The sequence below is a fragment of the Lagopus leucura genome, unplaced genomic scaffold, assembly GCF_019238085.1.
Source record: "Lagopus leucura isolate 7727_CA_CO unplaced genomic scaffold, USGS_WTPT01 Super-Scaffold_100157, whole genome shotgun sequence".
NCBI lineage: Eukaryota > Metazoa > Chordata > Aves > Galliformes > Phasianidae > Lagopus > Lagopus leucura.
Genome location: NW_024962334.1, coordinates 7815487 through 7840773, shown reverse-complemented (window position 1 = coordinate 7840773; position 25287 = coordinate 7815487). Strand labels below are relative to the sequence as shown.

Sequence of the window (25287 nt, the reverse complement as noted above, 5' to 3'; positions counted from 1 at the left end):
TTGTCCAGCAAGCCTGTTGCTGTACTTCTTATACTCTGGTACTCAGAGCAGACCAGGGTTTCCTATGAAATCAGCAACATTGGCACAGGTGGGAAATCCACCCTTGCAAAGCTAATCTCACCTCAGTTTCTTGTATTGGCCTGCACGAGCACATTGGTTCTAACACTGCTAATGTAATAGGTTTGTAAGCATGTGGTCATGGACTGAAAGGGACACAAAGTCATTCACCACGCATATCCACACATCTTGGCCAAACAGGACAGCATGTCACCAGCAGCAGGTCACTCAGAAAATAGAAACCCATGTTCCTCTGACCTCTTTTTCCATCCGTTACCTGGTCATCTGGCATTTGCCAAAAAGAAGTGAAGAAGCAGAGAGGCATGATGCCTGTGCATGACCCTCTGGTTGTAGACACAGCACTGCCTCTGTGGGAGCCTGGCCAAGTCATGCAGCAGCTCTGTAACATCGCTGGCGTAAGAAGGAAAGGAGGGAGCAGATGAGCAAATCCACTAAAAATGAGTCAGATTTATCAAGTGACTCAGAGTAACAAGTGAATAACAGGGATTATGAAAGTACAGGCTGTTGTGTGAGGCCATTCATCTGACTCGTGTTCCCCAGTGACGCAAGAAGCAAATGAACCTAGGACTATTGACAGTGTACGATACCTATCTCACTGCCTGCAATACAATTTAGAAGATACTTCCACAGACAGGCTGAGCTGGAGATAAAAAAGTGACAGAAGACAGCTGGGAAAGCGAGAGAAAAACTAAGTTGAGGTTTTTTTTCCACTTTTCTCCCCAGGCACATGGAAACAAAACTGATTGCTAAATGCTTATCAAACAGGGCTCATTCTTCAGTTGTACTGCTTATTCCTCTGGAGAATCAAAGGAGTTTTCTGCATGGCTGGAAGGCTGTCTGGGAGCCTCCAAGCATCACATGCCACCACGGAGCATCTATCTCCACTGGATGCGCTCTGGTGCTCTGGCCTGAGCTGCAACTGAACGTGAGGCCGGTACCTTCCTCAGAACCCAAGGTAACTACACAAAACACAAGAACAAAGGGGCAGTGTGACATCCCTCGCCTAGTCTCTGTATCAGGAAACAGTAACTGCGAGAATGCCCAAGGCTTTTTTGGCACTGTTTGACCTGCAGATCTAGAAGCATGTTACACAAGTACCTAAAATCTTATCTACATTTTACAGACGGAATAAAAGAGTGGTAAGCACTCTTTGAAGGAGTGCTTCAAAGGTCGTTAAAATCTCTTTGGCTTGTGGCATGCAATTGAAATGGTCAGTCACTGATCACATCAAAGGAGTAAAGTTACCACAAACTTGCCAGGTGCTGATCCACTTGCCTTGCATTTCTCATGTCTGAAAATAACAGGTTCCTTTCAAAAGCATTTAGAATCAAGTAACAAACACACTGACTAACAAGAGATAGGGAACAAATGGAAAATAATTCAGATTAAAAGATTACCATTTGATCAAACAGGCAATCTCACCACCTTCCAACATGGGACAGAACCAGGCCTATGATGCAGCAGCTGGTCCCTTCCCTGACATAGGCAAAACTCATGGTGTCTATGTCACTGGGTGGAAACCTCTTCAGAGATGGCTAGTACTACTTTCACTTATCTTGATTTCCAAGAAGTCAGGAAGAAAGAGAAGGTTTTTAGTGTCCTGTTGTCCTGGCTTAGTTTGTGTGAACTCCTTGTGGGGACAACTGCAGGAAGAATTATGCTTTCAATGTCAGATTTCCACTGAACTCTGTGTTCTCTATGGAGAAGTATAGCGAAAAGACCTTTTATCTCCTCTATGTAATCTAGAATAGAAAAATGAAACCTACCATGCAATGGACTAGTGAAACAAAGCTACAGCAGCAGATTGAATGATACCGAAAAGGCAAAAAAATATGCCTAGCTCATTAGAAAAAATATTGTAAGAAGTTTAAGAACAACTTTATCTGACATAATGGAAGACTCCTGGACTCCACTATCTCATAGATGCTGCACCCAAGGCTGCCCCAATCCTTCACATTCTCAACTAGTCCTTAGTTTGTAGGAACAGTGTCCAGCAGCATAACTTTCCATGCTGGCTCCTCCGTCACCTGCATCAGAATGTTATCTTCCATGCACTGCTGGAACCACCTGGACTGTATGTGCCTGGCAGCAAATATCAGAGTGGTTTAAGGTCCCTGTGAAAATCAGTGTCTGAGATCATGATACCGTGATCATGGAACTCCACAAACTGCACTTTGCTGATCTTTCCTAAAAAGTACACAGCCATCCATGACAGCATTGTCATGCAAGCTGTCCCACCACCTCTCTTTGACTGCAATGAGATCATGGCCCTGCAAATGCACACAGATCTCTAATTCTTCCTGTTTATTCCCCATGCAGCATGCACTGATATACAGGCACTTGAGAGAACAAACGGGAACATAGGATGCAGGTTTCCCTAGAGGGATGCAAGAGGATTGCCCAGAATTATACACACCCCTGATGTGGTTGGCCTTCTGGCTCATGGTGTGGCATTAATTAAATTAATTACATCAGAGTTAGAAAATACAAAGACACAGAGGCCATACTTAATATCTGAAACAGAATCAGTGTTCATTGCCACTTCTGTTTAAGTTTTCTTTCTGTGATGTGGCTTTGCAGCTGATGTTTCTGTAATGCTTAAGGCCTTGCTGAGTTACTGAGCAACTGTAACACTGCAGATTTGAAGAATGCCAACTCCTGCAGACTGGGCAGGAAAGTAGATGGAAATACCTTGCCAGATCCCACACACATTTTAAATTTGGTCAACTTGTTAAAGGTTTCCCACACTGGATCTGTTCTGCAGTTACAGGCAGGTATCCTTACTCCCCAACAGAGCAAGTGCTATACAGCAAGTCAAGATTTCTTCCCAGCAGCCCAAACAACTTGTATGAAGACAGCAAAGCACCATATGGATCTGTTCAAGGGGCACTTGACACAACTCGAGTGCTTTTGAAGCACTGGTCCTGATATAAAAGCGCAGGACCAGCTTTAAGCTCCACTTGCTTCACTTCAGTTTCCCTTGCTCTTCATTTTTAATTATTTCTGTATGCCTTTAGATTTATTTGGAGGCACTTCTTAAGGATGTTAACCTATGCTCACCAGAAAGCCAGTGTGCTCATCAACTGTTCTGCAGAACAGAAGTCACTTTGGAAATTAACAAAGGCATCCTTCCCTGAATTACCTGAATTCACAGCCTCTGTAAGCATCCAGCAAAAATGAAAGCTGTTGGAAAAACAATTTTTGAAATAACTTACTCTAGCAAAGCATAACCAAAAAGCCCCAAACCCAATAACCCAGATTTCTCTCTTGAGCTATCTACCCTCTGACATAATACTACATTTAGTCACAGAATGCCAACACACAAGACTGGGATACTGGTTCTTCTCAAGTTTAGGAAAAAAGATTTTTTTTACCCAAAAACCACATCTGAAAGCCATTCAGAGTAATTCATCAGATCACACTTGCTCATCTTTGTCAGCATATGAGCTTATACTCTAAGCTGAAATGCCTACAAGCATTAAAAATAACAACATCACCACCACCAACAACAAAAACATAGAAAAGCACACTTTTTCCCCCCATAAATTATTATATTAATTCTCACCTGGTATTTAGGGCTAACAACACAGCAGGCTTTTGATGCAATCCACAATTAGCAGGTGGAATTTTTATTTTTATTTTTCCTAAAAAGCATGAGCCACAGACACCAATTCAGAAGAAGAGCTGCACAGGTAAGAAGATCCACCAAACCTTTATGAGAGCTGAGTTGCCCAGGGCAACTGCAGAACTTAATTGGCTTCAGAAAAACACAAGGAAAAACACAAAGGAAAAAAAAAAAAAAAGAAAAACACACAAAAAAAAAGCCTGAAGTTTTCTTGCGTTTTTCTTTTTCTTCCCTTCCTGCAGAGTTGGCAAATCGACCAACTCTGAGCACTGCAATAATTTCAGCTGCATAGGTCTCAAAGGGAAATTTTTCATTTAGATAAGTTCTATGCTTTTTTTTTTTAAAGAAAGACAAACCTCAGTTATTTTTTCTTCTCCGAGAAAGTGCCGATTTACCATTAGAGCATTCATTATTTTACAGGCCAAAGAAGCAATTGGAGTAGTCAACAATTGTAATTAGATTTACGTAGCTCTTATAATTAAATGGATAAACCTAACAAAACACAGTTAAAATATTTTGTTCTTGTTAAAAACAGTTTATAAAACTTTAATTTGCTGTGTTGATAAACCAGAGGACAGCACAGGTTGCATTTAAAGTAGGATGAAGCAATATTATTTGCCCCCTCTTGATATTACCAATCAGAACCTCAGTGGGAACAAGGGTCAGTTAATGAAGTTTAACGAAGCCACTGTCAGCAAAGTAACCTCAATTACTTGTAGGAAGCACCAGACATGAAAAGGCAGTATTACCTCTAATTCCAAACAAGGAAGTGCAACCTGCATTGCAGCAGCAGGGAAGCACTGCGACCCGCTTTTAAAAACACAACACCAGGGCTCAGGGAGTTGTGTGGATCCAGACGAGGTTTAAAGTTGCAAAATTACATTCCCCATTTAAGAGCCTGATACAGCTCTATCAAGGCGCTTCCTAACACCTTCCATGTTTTACTTCAACTGTGATTTTAATCTAGCTGAGTTCTTGGACTCAAAATCTCACCTCAAGCGTCATCAAATTGTTATAATTAGATAGAGGGAGATTTAGTTTTCGAAATGCTAAATTTTACATACAATTCATGGTCGGAGAATACTGAAAAATTGAGGACTATGATAATCAGTATGATATTTTGACAGATGTTTTTTACTCTGTCTTGGAGATTGAATGGATTTCACATTTTTGCTGTAATTGATCTTTACTTTTCTTAGTATATTGGACACGAGGCCATGCAATTACACGGTACTTGTTGCCTTGTACAGCAACAAACACTTCTGAGCTATGCTTGGGAGAGAAATCATTAATTCTTACAGAATTCACTTTTTCACTGCTGAAAGGAAATTAGCAGCTCATTAGCAGCTATTTTCTGCTCATCCCTAAACTTGAAAAATCCAAACAAAAGCAAAATCAGAATCCTCCTAACTCACTAAAGAAAAGCTTTTTGGAGGGACCAAAGTGACAAGAAACATTGTGACTAAAAATATCCAGCCTACTTATTCTGCCAAAATGAAGGAAATGCCAGCAGGGACACTGAGACTGCCGATTGAGAATCTATTTTCATGTTATTCTTGTACGTGTTTTTACCTTTTCATCTACCTAGCAACGTGCTGTAGCTGGAATACAGCCTTCAACAAGAAGTTTATGATGCAAATGGTAAACATCTGCACTTCTGGAATAGGTAGAAAATTTTGCCATGGGCTAACGGTGCCCGCATAATGCTATAAATGGGAACATCATCTGCAGTGGCACATTTCAGACTGTCATTAGCCTCATTCTAACAGTAACTCGTAAAATGATACAAATGCTTTTGACTACTCATTTATGATCAGCTCTTCTGGCTTTGTGAAACTGTCCATTGCATTACATCAAGGCACTATCAACACGGGTTCTGTGACTAATCAGTGAGTTACATCTCACCTAATCTTCATGTAGAAGAGACCTTCATGTTCTGTACCATATATGAACTTAACTGGAGCAATGCATCAAAGCTAATTGTATTCCTGGCATCATTCTTCAGTGATTGCTGGGAAAGTGCTTATTCTCCATTTCTTCAAATTTATTATCCAGTTCTTACAAATGAAATTAATTACCAAGTTTTCATCTCATCAGCTACTGGGAAATGGCTATAGTGCATGAAATGAGACTTTGTATCTAGCTAGTTGGATGACTTCTACATTTCACATCATCAGAATGACTGGTTTTCTATGTCTTTCCATCATATATAAATACAAAGAGGTACAAGTGGGAATGAATTGATGAACAGACAAAATACCCTGATGGATGTATTGACGGTCAACGGGAATCATCTAACATATTAAAAAATCCTTCTTGTACTTTTATAAAACTTGTATGCGTATCACAGAATCACAGAATTGTAGGGGTTGAAGGGGACCTCTAGAGATCATCGAGTTCAACCCCTCTATAATGAAAAGACTTCTTTATCAGTTAGAAACATGCTGGAACTTCCCCAGATTAGAATACAAAATGTATCAAAATGCATCGGAAAAGTTTGTCCTTGGCAATAATCCACCACTTGACACTTCTGCAAAGGCAAACATGACAGTATGGTCTTCTATGATTTTACCTCCGGAGATTCATGCTTTACTGAATGAGAGAATGTGAGAGCGTAAGGAAAACATGAAATATTTTTGATATTTCTTTCTAGAGAGTAGAAATGTCATCAAACATTACTTCCAATTCAATATCTTTAAAAAAGAAAGTATCTCTATCATTTGCTGACTTATTCAGTAGTCAAAGATTATGTCTTTTAAATATGAGTATGATTATAAAATGGGGTAACTTTGTGTCAGTTTTAAGATTTCTCTTCTTTCTCTGTTTAAAACAAATTTATCCTAACAATGCTTACGCCACAAAACTATCATTATTATTTATTTAAAAATAATGAATTTAATTAGTCCTTTGATAATATTATATTCACTGGAGAACAGAAATTGCCACAGGAAAACTAACTGGAATGAGTAATCTATGGGAGCAACAGGTTACCTACTTGCAGCCTTCAACCTCCTGCTGTTAAAGCTAAGGCAGGACCAGGGCCAGAAAATCAGATCCATTTCAGTGTGGAAATGTCAGCACTTGCAATCAAAAGCTGTGTAGTCTGTCCCTCTTGCCCCTAGACTTTCTTGGAAATAAACCCAAATTATACCCAGAAGCTTGCAGAGATTTTAAGGTACCCCAGAAGTAAAGGCTCAGCAAGGAGAGCTTTATGCAAGAGGCAAGGTCGAATGCTTCTCAGTAGACAGCAAGGAACGACGTGGCAAAATGAAGCTGACTGAACTGGCTCCTGACCATGGGGCCTCATGCTTTGCACATGACCAAATGCAAAAAAGAGGCTCCTGGAAGCCACTGCATAGCCACACAGATGCTAGGAGGGGAAGAGGTGAGCGTGTGGAAAGGAGCACGGAGCAGGCCTGTGCTCCAAAGACACCTGTCCACAACCCCCACTGCAAACAGCTCCCAGGCATTTTCAGGGTGACTGCTTGCAGCTCATCAGCAACACAATCTGACCCCTTAGTTTTCCATACTATGCTGCTTCATCCTTGCCTAGCAGCCTCCTCCCCATACCACCACACCTCCCTTTTTGTCTTTTATTGCACTGAACATTTACCCAACAGTTCAGCCATCAGACAGAATGTCAGTGCAAGCAATTCCAGCATCCAGCGCTTCTGCTACCCTGCTCCTGTAGAGATGCTGGTAGAAATGCAACACAGGCAACACTTTAGTCCTACCTGCTGCTACATCCTAACGCTTAGTTTCTTTGATAGACTGAAAACCCAGGCAGGTACTGTGTGAGCCAGAGGCAGAGCATGCTAAGTGTCACTTCACTCCCCCATACCTTCCCTACAGCTCCTCTTAGCAGCCTAACCCTCATACGGACAGGTGAGCAATCATCCCACCCTCTGGACTGCCCTCTGTGTGTAACAACAGACCCTCACACTAGCCTCCTGGCAGAAGCAGAAGAACTCAGGTCAGAAAACAACCCCAACAAATTTTCTTATTAAAACAGCTGGGATCCCAGGGCTAGATGTTCTTTAATATCAAGAGATCTTTGTAGCTATTTTTTCTGCTGACATCAGGAGCTGCTGGCAGTCTCCAGAACTGCAAACAATGACCACCAGCTATTCATATAGTCCTCTCTTCTATGAGCTGCTCAGAGAAAAGCTGGTGAGCATGGGCAGATCACCTCCACAGGAGAGAGAGAGAGTAGATACAGAAACAGCTCAGCACCAACAGAATCAAATTATGTCTGTAACAGGAATGTGTTTGTTTTAATTGATTATACTTGTAAGAAGTAGATTGAACCCTTCAAAAACTAGGACTACTGTGAAGCTGTGTATTACAGACAAGCAGGAATATGTTTCACAGTGATCTAAAAAGATGATTACATGAGCAACCCTATCTATTTTCTTTCCTATCCATTCTACAGCAAAAATAAATACTCAAGATTCTGAAGCTGCTGTGGCTGCCAAGGCAAAACACAGAAGGGAGAATTATCTTCCCAGTACCTATGCCTATGTATATGCAGTGTAATGATGTTTTAGCTCACTTTAGAAGTTGTGATTCCTTCTACACTAGTGGGATAACATATCACTGATCCATCGTCACAACACAGATGCTGTGATGCATCTGGGAACACTTCGTGTTGACGCCTGTAAACCCCATGTTATGACTGCAGCAGCAGAAAACAGTGTTTAGTGTTAATGCTGCTTTCCTGGAATACGTTTAAAAGGCATTAAGAGAGAACATCTCTAGGAGCACTCCAGAATCTTTGTCAAAACACTGTCAAGACAAAAAAATATATGTAATGCTGAAGGAAGCATGTCCTCTCTCAGTTGCAAAGAATGCCATGGATCATCAAAGCAGACTGCTACATCCATCAACAATTCTCTTTGCATTAGAGAACTCCTGATGTGTCTATCTGGCCAAGGTATCTGCTGTGTTTGTGTTCACTACGCTGTGTGGCCACATCACAGTGCGCTGTTTGGGATTTCAGCACTGCCAGTAAACATTCCGTACACATTTGTGTTTGCTCACAAATTTAAAAAGTAGAATGATTTCCCTCATGTACGCCTCTCAGTTGCCAAATTTTTTTTCAAGTCGGCATTTTGGGATAAAGCTATTTTAAAAATCTTTTAAAATCATTACAAATGTAATGATAAATCAAAACGTGCTTAAGGAAAACAAAGCTCCCCCTAGCTAATCCATATCGATACTGTACAGAGATAAATTTGTCAGCTCCAAAAAACTGAAACTTAAAATTGCTGTGATCCTCTCAGCATCTCAGCCTCCAAAACTAAAAGACAGTTCCGGTCCTGTGATTAAATCATACACTAACGCTATGAACTAAAAGAACTGCATTGCAAGGACTGTAATGCACAACACAAGGAATCAAGTCATCTCATTTTAATATCACGCAAGACAAAGGGTATTTTTAGAACAAATGATAAGAATTAAAGCAATAAGCAGATTTACCTGGAGCAGTTACCGTGGTCTGTTCCTGCTCTGTTCCATGTTCCTTTCAGGATAATCACCCCTAAAGTACACTTCCCGCTTTGCACTAATATTATTCACAACATGCGTGTTCTTCATCATTAAATGAAGAACTGCAAGGTTTTTGGATGGAAGGCAGAGAGAGGGGGGACAAAAATCCCCCCATTACCAGTCCTGGCCACTAAACTCTTTCGATGCAGGTGGATGGGCGGATTCTGCTGAAGAGAAGGCGCAGTGCATGCAGCTCCTCTCAGCAGCGCTCCTCTCCCCAGCAAACGCAGCTCACTCGCAGAGGAACAGCCTGCAGTAGAATAACAAGAGAATTTCTCAAGTGCTAGTGTAAGCGAAGGAGGGGGTGTGAGGGAAAGCAAGGAAAGAAAATGCTTGAAAAGCTGCTTCTCTCTACTGCTCAGGCACGCTGCATGTCCCTCTTTCACAGGGGTCTTCTGAGGATAGACGCACAAAAGCTTCCGAGGTTCTGAGATACTGTGTGAGAGCTAATGCAGACAGCTAGATAAAACAACCACGGTTAGGAAATGCAAAATATTAAGTTTCCAATAGCAACATCAACACCTCTTTGCTGTAGCTCTTGTAACGTGATGAGTATTTTGAGACAAGCAGCAATATTGTGAGATAACAGCCTTGGCCTGAAATCGAGCCGTAAAGTCAATCTTGCTCTACCACCCCTCCCTAAGGCTCATTTGCCACTTTTTCCCTTGTCTGAATTTACAGATGCCATTTTCTCACTGTACTTTCTCTCCTCTGGCACTAAACGAACAACCAAGAAGTTAACCCTCACAGGTGCTCAGGGCAGCTCTGTTTACAGCTGGAAGTGACCGTACAGATGCAAAACTATTTTGCATGGATAAGCAGCCAACAAATCTTCAAGTCCGTCTACTAAAAACATCAGATTCATGCAAGACTCTTCCAGACATCATGTAACTGGAGTACAAGAGCCCTGCCCAGCCCCAGGCTTCGTGCACAAGAGTTGTTCTTTTGGCTTCCCCTTCTGAATCTTCCCTCCGGTCCCATGTAACACATTCTATTATAATACTTGCCCATGCTGTACAGGGATTTGCTGAAATTATGACACTCCTATCAAGCTTTAGAAGAAGAACGTGTGCCAGCCCATTTGGGAGCAGCATACATTGTTGCTAGCCAAGGAACAAGGTAGGGACCCAGCATGAGAGTATCCTCCACTGCAGAAGGTGGGTGTTCCCCATCACTGAAATGGCATGGACAGTGGGTGGCAGCAGTTTATCATTTCTTTCCTACATTATGTAATTAGCACTGTCCATCCCCGCCCCCCCAAAAACTCTAAGTTTAAGAAACAGGGCAAACTGAGCTGTTTTTATTTATTGTTTCAATACACTAATCTTTAAGATTCAGATGTTTTTCAGAAAAGGGAGACCTCAGATTTCCAACACTGAGAAAACTGAAACTTTAAGAGAAATCACAACAGGATCCACAATAAAATCATGACTGCCAGCAACCTTGCACAGTATGCAAAGAATTCCCTTAACAACATCAAGTCGTTGTCACTAAACACAAAGTGTTGATGACTTACCAGGAAGGAACAGCCAGGAACACATGACAGACTGAGAGTCCAGCTGTGATGCTCCTGGATGGGAAAGGGGAGGGGTTTCTATTTGAGGGGAGAGGGAGGCACGGATATCAGCCCAAATGGCAGAGCACTATCAGTGCCTGCTCTGGAGATAACTGTGTTAAAAAAGCAAATGCAGTTGCTGAAAGACTTTCAAAACAAAGAACATTTCCTCAGGGCTGACTGCAAAGACTTCTAACAAGTCAGAAATAGAAAAATCATTAACTCATAGCACTTACATGCCACTTATCTTTCCAGCAGCTGGTTAATGGTGTGCACCCTGGTTTGCTTTTGCACGCAAACCCTGTACCAACCAGCACACTGTAAGGACAACACTGTATATTCTCTCTCTTACCACATGCAGATCTTGGTCTCCAACAAAATACAAGCTCTTTTGCTATTCCAGTCTCCAAATGGCAATGCAAATAGACTGGCCAGGGTCAGAGTTACCCTGAAACCTGGCACAAGTCATGTCACATACTAGTGTGTGTGTGGCATCAACACCAGAAAGTAGAAACAACACCCATACGAGTTCCTGATACTGGAAAAAGGGTGGGTCTGACACATCCAAAAGGGAAGAGCTTTGTAGTTATATCTCCCTGTTGCATGTTGGTAACACAAGGGACAGGAAAGTCCATCCCTTTGTGGAGATTAGGCTGCTCAGATCTCTGTATCAGAGACAAGCATTAAACCCAATGTGAATCACTATTGTTACAGTACAGGAGACCCTGAGGCCTCAGATGAAACCCAGGGAACTGTACAAACAAGATGAGTCCCCTTGCCTAGGGGAGCTAATCATCTAAATGAAAAAGACAGACAGAGAGATGGCAGGAGAGCAGCAGCACAGGGTGGTGAAAGCAATTAGCCCAAGGCCAGCCAGCCAGCCAGCCAGAGAACCAAAAATAGAGGCTGACCCTTGATTGTCAGCCCATTGTCCTCTCCACTGACTGAAGCTCCTGGGGTGGCCATGACATTAAATGGGTATTTCTGTTTTGCTGTTGTCATTTTTAAAAATAAAGCATGATGGTAATGTCTTTGTACTAAACTGCTGTAATCAAAGTCACATGGGCACATTTACTAACAAAAACTTCAAGAATTTTTGCTCAGAGAAAAAAGCAAGGCCCCTGGGTGCAAGGTCTGGAAAGCACGTCTTGATTACCAACTACATCCACTAAAGACAAGGGTGACTGCAGTTTTGAAGGTTTTCAGCATCAGTGAATTTTCCAGAGCAAACCCCAGACAAGAAGTACAACCAATGACTGCAACTAAGGGCTGATGCTATGAGGAATCCAGAAAGCATCTGCCCTTACACCGGAGAGATTTAGGATGGCAGGCATGTTTGTGAGAATTCTCAACCTGGCAGGATAAATGCTTTTGTGAAGAACTTGGTGCTGGCAAACCTAGACTATTTTAAGTGACCGATCAAGATCCTGGTTTCCTCCATATACCACTCCAAGCAGCAAGGCTAAATGTTACTTTTTGGAACACAAGATGAGGTGACGATTTCGACAAGTCAAGCACTGCTGTTTCTAAGGGTTGCACCAACACTACTTCAGGCATTACAGACACAAAACAGGACTTCCAGCAGTGCATACCAAAAGCAGGTTTTCAAAACCCCTAAGATATACTGCACTTCTGTAGGAGAAGCAGCCATATGTGATGTCCTCATGGAACAGGAGGAAAAATTATATTACCTGTGTTCAAGACAAGCACAATTCGTTCTGACTACACCAACATTTTACTCCATACTTTTCATAACAAAGTCACATAGAAAACCTTCAAGTATCTTTTTTTAAACTCACATCTCCTTGAAACTGTATGCAAAACAGTACTCCAGAATGGAAGACAGCAAACATTACTCCAGTCTTCAAGAATGGCAAAAAGGTAGACTCAGGTAAGAAACAAGTATTTTGTTTATTAGTGTTGAAAACATCATAAATTTCTTAAGCATAAGTGGACAGTTTCCAACACATTATTTAATACAGATCCTTAGCACTTGTTCTCCTCTTGGTAAAATAAAGATAAGGAAATCTGTTTTTCTGAAGTGTTAAAAATTTCATTATTCCTAGACTGACTTAATTTAGAAGCTAGCAGCTTCAGGTGCCTCTGGCATGGAATTCTCTCTATTTACTTCCTGTATACTTAAATATAAAATATATTTGAAGGCAGATGAGAGAGAGAAAAAAATCATAATTCCATATATCCAGATTTCCAAAGCTCTCAGGGAATAAAGTCCTATTCAATAATACAAGGAAACACTAACGAATGTCAGAAGTTCAATTATACAAAATAATGATGGACAGAATAATTATCATTTCTTAAACAAAATAAGCTGCTCATAAAAGCTTTTCAGAATTGTGTGCATAGGCTGCTCTTTATTTTGTGGAAGGACTGTGACTTTCCATATATTCAAGTAATACCAATTGGTTCATCTGTGCTATTAGAAAACAATAATAGAACAACTGTCACCGATTGCAACTTCTTTCATGAGAATCCTCCTCTCATTTAAATCAGCAAGAGGATTAAACACTTGCTTTATTGGAAAAAACAGTTCACCCATCTGTGTAGCTCTCCTCTTCATATTTGAGTTTTCTAATAAAAGTTCCACCACTACACTTTACTTTTTAAAATTAAAGACATTAGGATTCCTGAATGCACGCAAGGGACTTGGTAAGGCTTCAGAGAAATTAGCTCTATTAACTAAAAAGCAGTACTCATAAAATCACTGTATTTCTGAAACATGATTTTAGAAGAGCAGCGTCTGTGGTTTGACAGAGGGGAGTAGGGATGTGGGACTTTCTATTAATGTGGCGACCCAGAGAATTCTGAATTATCATTTCTTGTTTGGGTATTATTTCTTTAAGACTGATCTCTAGAAGCCAAACCCTAAGATACATCCCTGAACTTTGTTTGACATAGATACTGTTCAATCCGTAGGCGAACTCTTTTGATCAACACTACAGTATATGATTACAAAGATGCTTACAACTTTGTGTATTCTTCTATTTCAAGTAAAGCACACATATCCCCCACCTAAAAGCATTTTTTTCCCCAAGAACTTTACTATATTAAAAAATAACGCACTTGACAGACACTGCAATATTGATTTCTTTATGATGATGACAGTGTTGGTATGGGAACTGTCAGCTCCTAAAACCTGTGGCTATGGCAACACCGGCTTCCTGTTGTACTCCTCACAGCACAACAGTATTGCACAATACAAGGTTGTCAAACTAGGCTTTAAAAAAAGCAAGCTTGGGAAAGTTATGCTGTGTGATTCTCTGAAACCACTACTTCTTTTTTTTTTTAATTAATAATCTCAGTACGGTGGTGAAGTTTAAAAGAGGAGGATTTTCAGAACAGCTTAAGCTCATACTATGAGCCTGTAGCAAAGTGAGAAAATTGAAGTTGTTTTCCCTTCTGTATCTTCTAAGATCCACCACGTACTCAAGTTGCACGGGAATTTTTTCATGCAGTGCAATTCACAACCTGAAAATGTGCAGAATCCACAGTTTGCCATTTTCAGGCCAACACTGCTGCGTAGCCAAAGAAAGCAAGAGGCTCACTAGAAGAAACAGTACCAAATGTTGGTCTTCCTATGGCAGAAAGCAGAACAGCTGCCATGGCTATGGTGAGTAGACTGGCAGAGCTAGCAGAGGAACAGACATACCTGCTTACACATCAATATATTTTTTCAAGATCTGCAGATATGCAGCGTTCTGTTGGATCAGCAGGTTGTGACAAAACAAAAATGCACTTACGCTGGGAACAAATCCACTCTGCCAGCAGAGTGGGAGAAATTTGGATGACTGGTGTAAGACTTCACCGTATTAATTCCAGTAGGTTTTTGACACAGCAAAGTGTTCTCTGTTCTGCCTGTAAGTGAACTGTTTCGCCCATGTATCATAGGCAGTTATCAAAAAGATGGTCACAAGAGAAGTATGTGATGTGATGGCAGGCAGTGTCTGCTGAAAGATGCTGACTTGCTGAAGACACACCTAGCTCTGAGTCTAGTGGCACATGGGGAAGACTGGCTGTTTCTGGCAGAAGGAATCCAGAAGCTGTGAATCCTATGCAAGAACGTAAGCTGTGTCTCCGAGGCAATTTTTGGCTTACTGACCACATTACTCTCAGCTTCTTGCAAATGAAACAAGTGTTCATCTGCTAGATAATTTTTTTTTTAATTCCCACAGCAAAGCAGATATGCTGTAGATAAGAAATCTGATACAAAATCACATATGCAAGAGATGTATAACAAACATGCATGAGCCATCACCTCACAGTCTCTTTAACTGCTGCTTTGCAAAACTTTTCTGAGCTTGCCACTACAGCTTAAACATCCCTGAAATATCTTTGTGTGTCACTTAAACCATCAAATTCTCTTTGAACAATCCCAACGATTTTCTCCTGGTAGTCTACAAGCTTCTACACATTGCGTTAAGTATTATTTATATATTTGAAGAGTAAAAAAGAACCAGATCACCACTAATGCAAAGGACTAAAACTATCATATTAGCTGACAAAATGTAGTATTAGTAAAAATACCCAAGATCACTGCAGTCTGAGATGTATCTTTTTTTCTTTTTTCGAGGTAAAGCTAGAGAAAGGGAAAGAAAGAAAGTTGCACATTACCATGAAAATGTTTGACAATGAAGACAAATGGAAGGGCTGTAAGAAAACCGTTCAAGTTTTAAACAGCAGGTATTCAAAATAAGGACAAAATAGTCTCCAGAAATCAAAGAAACATTAAGATTGAAAAAGACCTTTAAATCAGTCTACAGTCCAACCACCAACCTACCATCCCTATGCCAACTGACCACATCCCTTAGTGCCACATCCACAGGGCTCTTGAACACCTCCAGGGTCTCCACCACCTCCCTGGGCAGCCTGTGCCACTGCATCATCACTCCTTCTGAGCAGAATTTTTCCCCTAATATCCAACCTGTACCTCCCCTGAAATACAAGATTTTCCTCCCCAGTACAATCTAAACGCCTGACTTTAATTTTTTAAATCATACTTTAACTTGGCATTGCAACTGAGAGTCTGTAGCAGTCACCTCCTGTTAAGAAACCATAGACCTGTGCCAACTATCCCAAACTCAACTAACTGAAAGGTCAACTTCCATCTCAAATAGATACAATTAAAATCAAGGTACGTAACTGCAAAGCAGATTTACTCAAGCTACTAAAAGCTATGACCATCACATGCAGTAAGTGCACCCCTATGGGGAATATATGGGGAATATATGGGGAAGCCTTTCAACTTCCATGTTAGATTTTAAATATTTTTCAAGATTGTTTCTCATTTCTACTCAGACTGCGACACAACACAAGTCATGATTCAGCTGGAAGTACAATACGACTGTGTCTATACTGCACATATCAGAGGTAGTTTAAATGCAAGGTTCTCTAAGACAGGGCTTAGATTTTGCTCCTGTAGGAGATCAGTAGAGCGTATTTTAAAAGATGTGTGCCTGTCCTGCTGCACAGAAGAGTAATGAAGTCATGTTGGGAGAGCGGGGGGATTGGAAGTATCTGTGACAGAGAAAGGTTACTTTTTAATTTCCCATGGAGAAAGCAGCTTTCAGTTACAGAGAATGGTGGAAAAACGATGACCAAAGAGTAAATTTTCCAAATACACCAACTGCAAAAGGTTTCAGTGATTCAGCAAAATGGCAAGTCTGAGCAACTTACCCTGTTCTGTCATCACTTTATATTATGGACAGAAATAATTTATAAATTTGATTAAATTCAAATTAATCAAGATACATATAACATTTTCAGAATATTTACTCCAACCTCCTAAACATATTTGTTAATCCTAGGGGAAATATGAACTATCCCTCTTGTGGACTATGCTTCTTACGAAGCCCTGCTTTCAATATTAAATTCATTTTAACTTCAATTATGGAAGCACAAACAGTACTAGCATAATAAGATCACGTAACATTTTGCATATGATGTTAGTGAATATTTATTTACATAAACTAAAACAGGACCACATGATCCCATTACATATCTGCACTGCTGATGCTGAAAGGCAGGTTGGGTTTCACAGTGTTTTTCCATGACTTGACAGCAGCACTGTGGATTTTTAAATATTCCAAATTAGCATCTCTTGTGTCCCTCTGTAACAGGGCCAAACAGGTTGTAAATACACAGGAAAGCCATTCAGACACACAGCAACATACACACAACAGAACTCATGGTATCAAAGGAAACAAAACGTGCAAGGAATGTGGTAGAGGCTTTGTCTGAAACAGTTGAAGGGTTTGGAAGCATTTTGTAAGCCAACTCTCACTGTGAACTTGACAACAGGAAGAACTGGTGAAGAATAACCACAAATTGTGATAAAGATGCAACAGCAGAAAGCCAGGCAGCACTCTCTCATGGGAAGAGTTTGATATCGCTTTGAAAAAAAATATTATTCTTTTGCAGAGCTGCACTAACCAGTGCAGCAATTTATTAAAGCAACACAAAACAAAACAAAAAAGGTGGCATGGTACAGCTCCCTGGTCATAGGAAAAAACAAAGCTCATTCAAACCTTGGTGTCAGCCTGAATTCATTTACTTTAGATCCACAGCAACATCCCATGATACTGCAGGCTTTTTAAATTATCAGGCACAAAAGCAGCATTCTCAACAGATACCAACTGTAGGGATAACTGCAAAATCATTTTCCTTGATAATGGCAAAACCATTTTGCTTTCTGCAGGCTCTCACAGGCAGTAACTGCTGCACTTATTCTGAGGGCAGTGTTCAGGCTGGAGATGAATGCATAGAAACATCTGCAGACAACTATTTGGCAAGAATTAAAAGCAGAAGGGACCTGCAAGATTGGTGTCTGAGGGGAAATCTGTCTTCACCAGAAAGGCTGATCTCCCAGCACCTCACAAGCTGAGACTCTGAAGATTTGCTATATGGGCTTTGGTACCACAGAGCATTCGACTCCTTATAGGAAGATGGTGTGCTAGCAGAAGGTATTCATTTTCAATGAGGAGATGGGAGGATTTTATGCTTGTCATATAAATACTGAATAGGAGAAAAAAAAATAATCTAAGGAACTGGCATGCTGCTTATGAGATTAGAAGAAATCATGGGGAAGGAATAATGCCATTTAGCACTCGGATCCCCATCCTAGCCCTCCTTGGTTTTGCTGCAGTCTTTGTTACTGCAGGGGAAAGACATTTTTGCTCAAGGAAATCTGCACAAAACCATAGCAGGAATGTTAGGCTTCCAGCTTGGCATAATAGAAACTTCTTACTATAGAGGAAATTGTCACTAACAGAGTCCCACATAAGAGCATTCTCATCAGAAGCTAATTCTTTCCCCTCAGATACTGTTCATTTCTGACAAAAACGGAAGTAACTGAATTTGGAAGGTACTGTCTGTATTGCTTAACTAGCAATTGCTTGAGCAGTGCTGCAGACTCATACTACCACAGAATCATGGAATGATCCAGATCTTACAACCGAAGAACACAATTCATTGTGCTACATGCAGATTTTATCTTCCACAGGTTAAAAACAGTGAAATTTGTAACATATAGATATTTCTATAGTCCCTGCTAAATGGAAATGACTTCCAGAATCCCAATTCTCACTTATTCTAAGTCCTTACTTTTGCCCCCAGATGCACCATCTTTGAAAATTTCTCCAGATGGCCCACAAAGAAGGATCAGGAGGAGCTATTTCTATGAAGATGCTCACAGCTGATTCCACGAGCAAGATTTACTGTGATTTGAGAGTGCACCAGGTTAACTGTGAAAAAAATCTCATTAGAGGGGAACACGTACAGCTCATATATCAGTTGCCCAATTTCAACCAAATCAGCTAGCATCAGATGCCAATCTTAAACAGACTAGGATTAATTAGGATGCATGACAATCTCAGTCCATGTGGCAACTAGGAGAAGCACCATTTTTAGATTTCGACTCGCTATTAAAAAAAAAAACTTAAACCATGAAATCTAGTATCTACAGACAGCTACTATGGAGGAAGTGTTTCCCTTCACTAAACACAAGGCTTTATTTTTATTTTTATTTTCTGATCAAGATCTCATTTCCCATCTGCTATGTTATCAACTGAAGGAATTTGCCAGTAAGCTCTCCTCAGATTTTGCTTGACAACCATTTAGACAGGAAAGGATGCTTTTCTTACATAGCTCTCCGAGGTCCAACAGCACTGCCTTGACCACAGAAAAAAACCAGACTACTGAAGTAATAGCAGTAATGATTAACAGTTAAAAATATATGACTTGACTGGCTGTGATGGCAGAAACCCCAGATCTGCTTCCCCTGCTTTCCCATGTTATAGCACAGAGGGAAGCAAATTCTGAACTCTCTTAATGTCTTTCTGATTCCAGATAAGCCTCTGTAGATATCCAGTCCTCTAGCAAAAGAATAACTTAAATTCTCCTGCCACAGTAAGACCTTCTTCAAACTCATATGCTAGAAAAAAAGAACTGGCAGGCTTGTGGAAGAGGATTGGTGCAGGGAGACATGGACTGGTGATACCCTGCTTCTGACAGATGAAATTCTGGGCTGATCCATACAGAAGACTCAGGAGGAGAAAAGTTTTAAAACATCTCACCTGGTTGGCTGGATGATGTACCTGTGGTTCCCTACTAACACACCATAAAAATATCAGAGCCTCCCAAAGCCCTCATTTCGCACATGGTGCTTCTCACACCCTGTTTTTAATTGGACACTCCAGGTTGCCATGATCTCAAGTAAAACAGTAGTTATACAAAGGTTATATAAAGACATTTTATCATGGTAAGGATTATTATCTCTCTCATATTAGAGCAAAAAAGTAATGGTAGGGTAGCCTTTTCTACATCAGGCAGTGAAAAGGATATGAGTTGGAAGCAGGACTAGGGTCCACTGCTGCCGCCTCATCTGATGATTTCTGGCACCTCTACAGAAATAAAAGCAAAGAACAAAAATCCTCCACATACCATAAAATAACTATTTACTAGCTCTTCTGTATGTCTAATATATGAGACATGGAAGATATGAAAAAAACACTTTTCTTCTAGCAAAAGCGCTCATTTTCTACATTTAAATATACACTAAAGCTGCATTTTGAATTTGAAGTTCTTCTGCCCTTCATAAACTATCCAAAGACATTTGAATTGCACAGAATCAGCATTAGCAATCATCCAGTAAAATGGAAGTGTCCAAATAATTTTGGAAGCCAGAACGATGCCTTTATAACCTAAATGAGAAGTGTGCAAATATCAGACAGCTCACGAGATTCAGCACAATTCTGAAGCTTTGTCGATCAGATTGCATAAGTTCACTTTCTATTTTAAAAAGTAATTCTGTGAAGTAACACTTTTCAGCCTCAGTAGTGCTGGGACAGCAACTTTTTTTGTGATACAGAAAGGGTACAAGGATGTATGGTGTATTTGCGTGCCTTTAAATGTGGAACAGTACATTTGAGGAGAATCTTTGTGGGACAAGAATTGACAAAGGCTATGTACAGGCTGAAAGGCATACCCAAAGGCACCCAGCTATATGAAGGAGAGTTCAGAAATGGTGCTGATCTGCACTTGCATTCTGGTAACAGCCGTCATCTGTACCTGAGACTTGAGTAGATTGTGGAGGCAGTCCTTCACTGAGAAGCTCTACACTGAAACACAAATGAATTTGCCATTTGCCTCTATTCCCTATTATATTTCACCAATAAAGAATGAGAGCACACAAAACTCAGTATAGCTGCCTTTAGACAGAGATGGTCTGAAGGAAGACTGGGAGCTGAGTCTGGACTTGCTGAATTCCAGAGCAGTAATTCCATAAGACGATTTCTTAACATCAGTACATGCATCTGAGTAACTGCAACTGTCAAACACTGCCAAACTTGGACCAAGCCTTCAAAAGTCTACATATACACTCATTTAACATAACGCTCCGCATCCCTTTAGAAGTCAGAGGGATTGAATAAAACACTCCAAGAGCCAGTAGGGCTGAAGTCATAGCTATCTCAGATCACAGACAACTTCTATCCTGAAATACTTTCCTTAACATTTTTCACAGCCAGATTGCTCTAGGAGATACTGCTGGAGCTTTGGCTGAACAGCTGAGGAGTTCTTTTGGCATCCATCAATCCTACTATCTAGAGTGAACAACTGCTAGATGTGAGTATCAGAAAAGTCCCTGTAGTGAAGCTGGCAAAATGTGTAGCTTTAGGTTTATCTCTGCGTTTTTCCTCAGACCCTTATTTGCAAAGAACCATGAAAAAACTTTCAGAAACTTTTTAAGTATTAATCTTCCAGGTATCTAGTTATCTAAATAGCACAGAATATGCAAGACCATCTTTGTGCCATGGACTAACACAGACAGACAATAACAAATGAAGAATAGGGCCCCAGCCACATCCCCGTGTCTGCTTGTATCCATACTGGTGAGGTACAGACTGCACAAGTGGACTGAAACATGGGTGGAAACCTGACTGAACCCCAAGCTCAAATGTTATGAGCATAGAGGAGCTTGGAGAAGACAGGCCTGCCTGTTCTGCTTGATACCCAGAGATGGACAAGAGGCAAAGGACACATGAGAACACTGGCAGTTATGATGGGATAGCTCCTAGCTTATCTATAAACCAGGCATATGCAAAGTCATAGCCAGCTTACTAACTGCAGTTCTGGTTTTGCTGGCACTAATTACAGTAAGCACTGGAATATGGTAGAGTATGGTGCAGGATGGGCAGGTATCTGTCAACCAATTTGCAAACTATATGCTGGAAGAGTTGTTCAGGATCCTGAACATCACTCTCCAGTCTTACTAATCTTTTATGGAGATTTGTGCTGTTAATTGCAAGTTGGGAACTACAGTGACACGTTACGTGACTAATTTTTCAAACTATAATTGTACTATTCCCCTCAACCTCCTCCTTCTACTTATCCTGTCAATCTCCTTTCACTCTATTTTGTTACCTCTTGTTCTTACCACGTTCTTTGCTAGCAAGTAGAAAACATCAAAAGTGAAAAATACGGCCCTTGAATGCACTGCAAGGATAGATTCAAAAACACCTGCACAGGTCTGAAGCCAACCCTTGCTACTTAAATTCTGCATAAGACTGTTTGGAGAACTGGGGTTTCCCAAGAATATTCAGTCTCTAATTGTAATTTCCTTGACGAGAAACAAGAAAATCTATTGCCACACTATGTCTAGGAGTTAACAGAAACAACTGTTGTGCATCCTTCTCATGTGAGTGGTCTACTTTCTGTACTCCAAGAATCTGATTCAGAGGGCCAAATTTCAAAACACTGACTTCAGATTTCCTTACTTCCAACAGCTCTCCGATCCTAGAAGCAAAACACCAACAGGCATTTCACAGATCATAGAGCTGAAGACTTAAAGGACTGATTGCAATGCTGGTGGGTTTTTGTTGCAACAAAATTACTTCCTTCCAAAAAAAATGAGTAGCTCAGCATTTCCAAAGTACAGGCACTAGAGGTGCTCAGAATGTGATTCACAGAGGGCACTTCTCCATGGTACTGCACTCTACAATTCTTTTTCCCCTCAGGATAATTTCCAAACACATTTCTGATCAGATATACGCACTGCCATCAGAGAGAGATGCACGGATAACTGTGAATTTGCAGGATGGGGGAAACAAATCATAAATTCAATCCTTGACTCTGAAGCTAATTCACTTCTTGTCTTGCCAGAGAATAAAAGTGCTGCTGGCAATTACAGCTACCTGAGATACAGAGAACCTAAGAAGTCCCCTATGTTATGAAGCACTGCAAACACATCAGTAAGACAGTTATAACTGTGACTACCAATGCATGCTTTCCCATCATCTCTTCTATCACACAAGCATTCATTCAAAGCTCTATGTTCCAACCTCTACCCAGTGTGTTGCCACACTGACCAGCCTGGAAAACACACGTCAATTTGTCACCCACCAGTTGAAGATTGCGTGAACCATGCTGCCTTCTTTATCCTGTTAACCTCCTGCACAACCTCAGACTACGACAGGAGACAGAACAGACTATTTTTTTAATCAAACAAACCCACACTTCCATGTACTACTAATTATCTCATGGAAGCCTCATGAAAAGAGAAGGAAATCTCCCTTATGCTGAGGTGTGGAGAAGCACCCCTCAGCCTGCACATCAGTGGGCAAAGGAGTCACCGAGGACATCCAACTTGCACACGTTGCCAAGTGACATCGTTCACCAGCAACAAGCTTTACAGCTTATTAAATCTAAAAAGAAAATGATAAGGGCAATCAGTACCACAGCTAGAGCAGCAAAGGCCATGCCTGTACCTTCCAAAGGTTACTTCCCTGAAATGAAGCAAGATCCCCTGGTCACAGAATAGCCCCTAAGTAAGGGGACTGACAAAACAGCTCCACAAACAGATTTTACAACAAATGTTCAATGCTGGGAAACAAACTGACCCGCCAGATACCAAGGAGAGGTTTCAATCTCAGCTCCCATATTTCAAGCCTGTGATCTCTCTCTCACAGGCTGCTTTTCAGAATTTCTCTGTTGGACCTCATCATTTTCCAGTCAAAACAGGCACATGCCTGTGAAAAACTGTCATTTTTAACTAAAACAGTTTTCTGATGAGAACATTTTATCAGAGAAATTCCTAAACACGCTGGAAATCGAATACTGAGCAAAAAGTTTTCTTTCGCTATGATCAATCAGCTAATTCAACAGTGTTTTAGTTTTAGAAGGCTTTTATTTAGGCACTCTGTCAAAATCCAATCTTCATCTCTGAAGCTGTTTTTGCAAAAAAAAAAAAAAAGAAAAGGTACAACAACTTGAAATGAATGAAGATGCCAACTCAAGGACAGCTTTAGGTCACAGATGATTTTCCCTTACATTAAAATTATTTTACTTGTGGATACAAGATAAACATAAGGGTTGTCTACAAACTCACAAAGATTGAATGAATGAAGAAGACATTTGCTTGGAAAGCTACAGAAGAAGATGCACATGCGATGCGGGGTAGAAAAGGGTAGGAAATATAGTCCCAGAAGAGGCAGCTTTACAGGCATTATCATTTATTTCATCATCCACAAGAGTAGTGACATATTTTGAAAGCAGCTGTGGTGGAAGGATGCAAGAAGCATCATTAGCTCCACAGCCAGATGCCAACTCAGTGTCTGGAAAAAGATTTTACAGAAACCTGTAAAATTTAGAAAGCATTTCTTGTTTTCAGCAGAAAGACCAGGGAACTGCTTTTTCCACCTTTCTTTTCCCCCAGGTCACAGAAGCAGGATGCTTTACTGAAATCTGTAAATGCCTGGTCTCACAGATTCTTACTGAAGACACTGGGCAGCGAGCGCTTCAGTATCTATTTCAGGTGAGAGATGTATCTGAAGAGAAAAAGCATGAGGGATTTGCTTTTTGTGTGGTTAAGCTTTTTCAAAGCAACAAATTTAATTTTAACCTCCTTGGTGACAAGAACCTTTGAAGAGGATACCACTCCTGATGGCAAAGCACATTAGCTAGAGGAAAGACACGTTTATTATTGCCATTCAGGGCTGGTGGCTGTAAGTTTGGAGGATTTCCAATTTTATCACCAAGAAAAGAAAACTGATGCAAACCATAGCACTTATAGTGTTTTCTGAGGGTGCCCACACAACTGGGCAGCTGTTCACAGCTAACAGGATGAATCTTTTGGAAGGAAAAAGCAGTCAGGAGCCACAGAGGGTCTTGGATCCACAGGAAGGGGAATAAAAATTTAATTTGGCACAAAAGAATCTGAATTACTTGTGGACTGTGGAAACAACCTTCACATATAGCTCGTAATAACAGAGAGGCTTATGATAGCAGTGTAAATAATAGCTACACAGCACTCCCAAGGTGGGAGAATACTCTTCCTTCACTGCAGAGAACTCCCTACTTGATGCCCTGCTCTTTTAACTCACACTGGGCCTATAAAACAAAGTGCCCTTGTGGCCAAGAGGGCCAATGGCATCCTGGGGTGCATTAAAAAGAGCGTGGCCAGCAGGTCGAGGGAGGTGATCCTCCCCCTCTACTCTGCCCTGGTAAGACCTCATCTGGAGTACTGCGTCCAGTTCTGGGCTCCCCAGTACAAAAAAGACAGGGATCTCTTGGAAGGAGTCCAGCAGAGGGCCACAAAGATGGTGAGGGGCCTGGAGCATCTCTCCTATGAGGAAAGGCTGAGTGAACTGGGTCTGTTCAGCCTTAAGGAAAGAAGATTGAGAGGGGACCTGATCCAGGTCTATAAGTATCTAAGGTGTGGGGGGCAGAATGGCGAGGATGGGCTCTTTTCAGTGGTGAGTGGAGACAGGACAAGGGGAAACGGCCAGAAACTGCAGCATAGGAAGTTCTGCACAAACATGCGCAAGAACTTCTTTACAGTGAGGTGATGGAGCACTGGAACAGGCTGCCCAGGGAGGTGGTGGAGTCTCCTTCTCTGGAGATGTTCAAGACCTGCCTGGATGCCTACCTGTGCGACCTGCTGTAGGGAACCTGCCAAAGCAGGTTCCCTACA

General features: G+C 41.0%; 1 protein-coding gene across 4 annotated transcripts in view; it reads right to left on the bottom strand.

Moving 5' to 3' along the window:
• The window catches only part of LOC122189784 (myosin VIIA and Rab interacting protein), a 191422-nt gene that overhangs the window by 65257 nt on the left and 100878 nt on the right, over positions 1-25287 (bottom strand). The window contains exon 1 of one of the 4 annotated variants that reach the window (XM_042889162.1): positions 9182-9273. The exons of the other annotated variants lie outside the window; for them this stretch is intronic. The gene's annotated coding sequence lies outside the window, so the exon portion shown is untranslated. Of the gene's footprint in view, positions 1-9181; positions 9274-25287 lie in introns of those variants that run through there. 4 annotated transcript variants of the gene reach the window in all.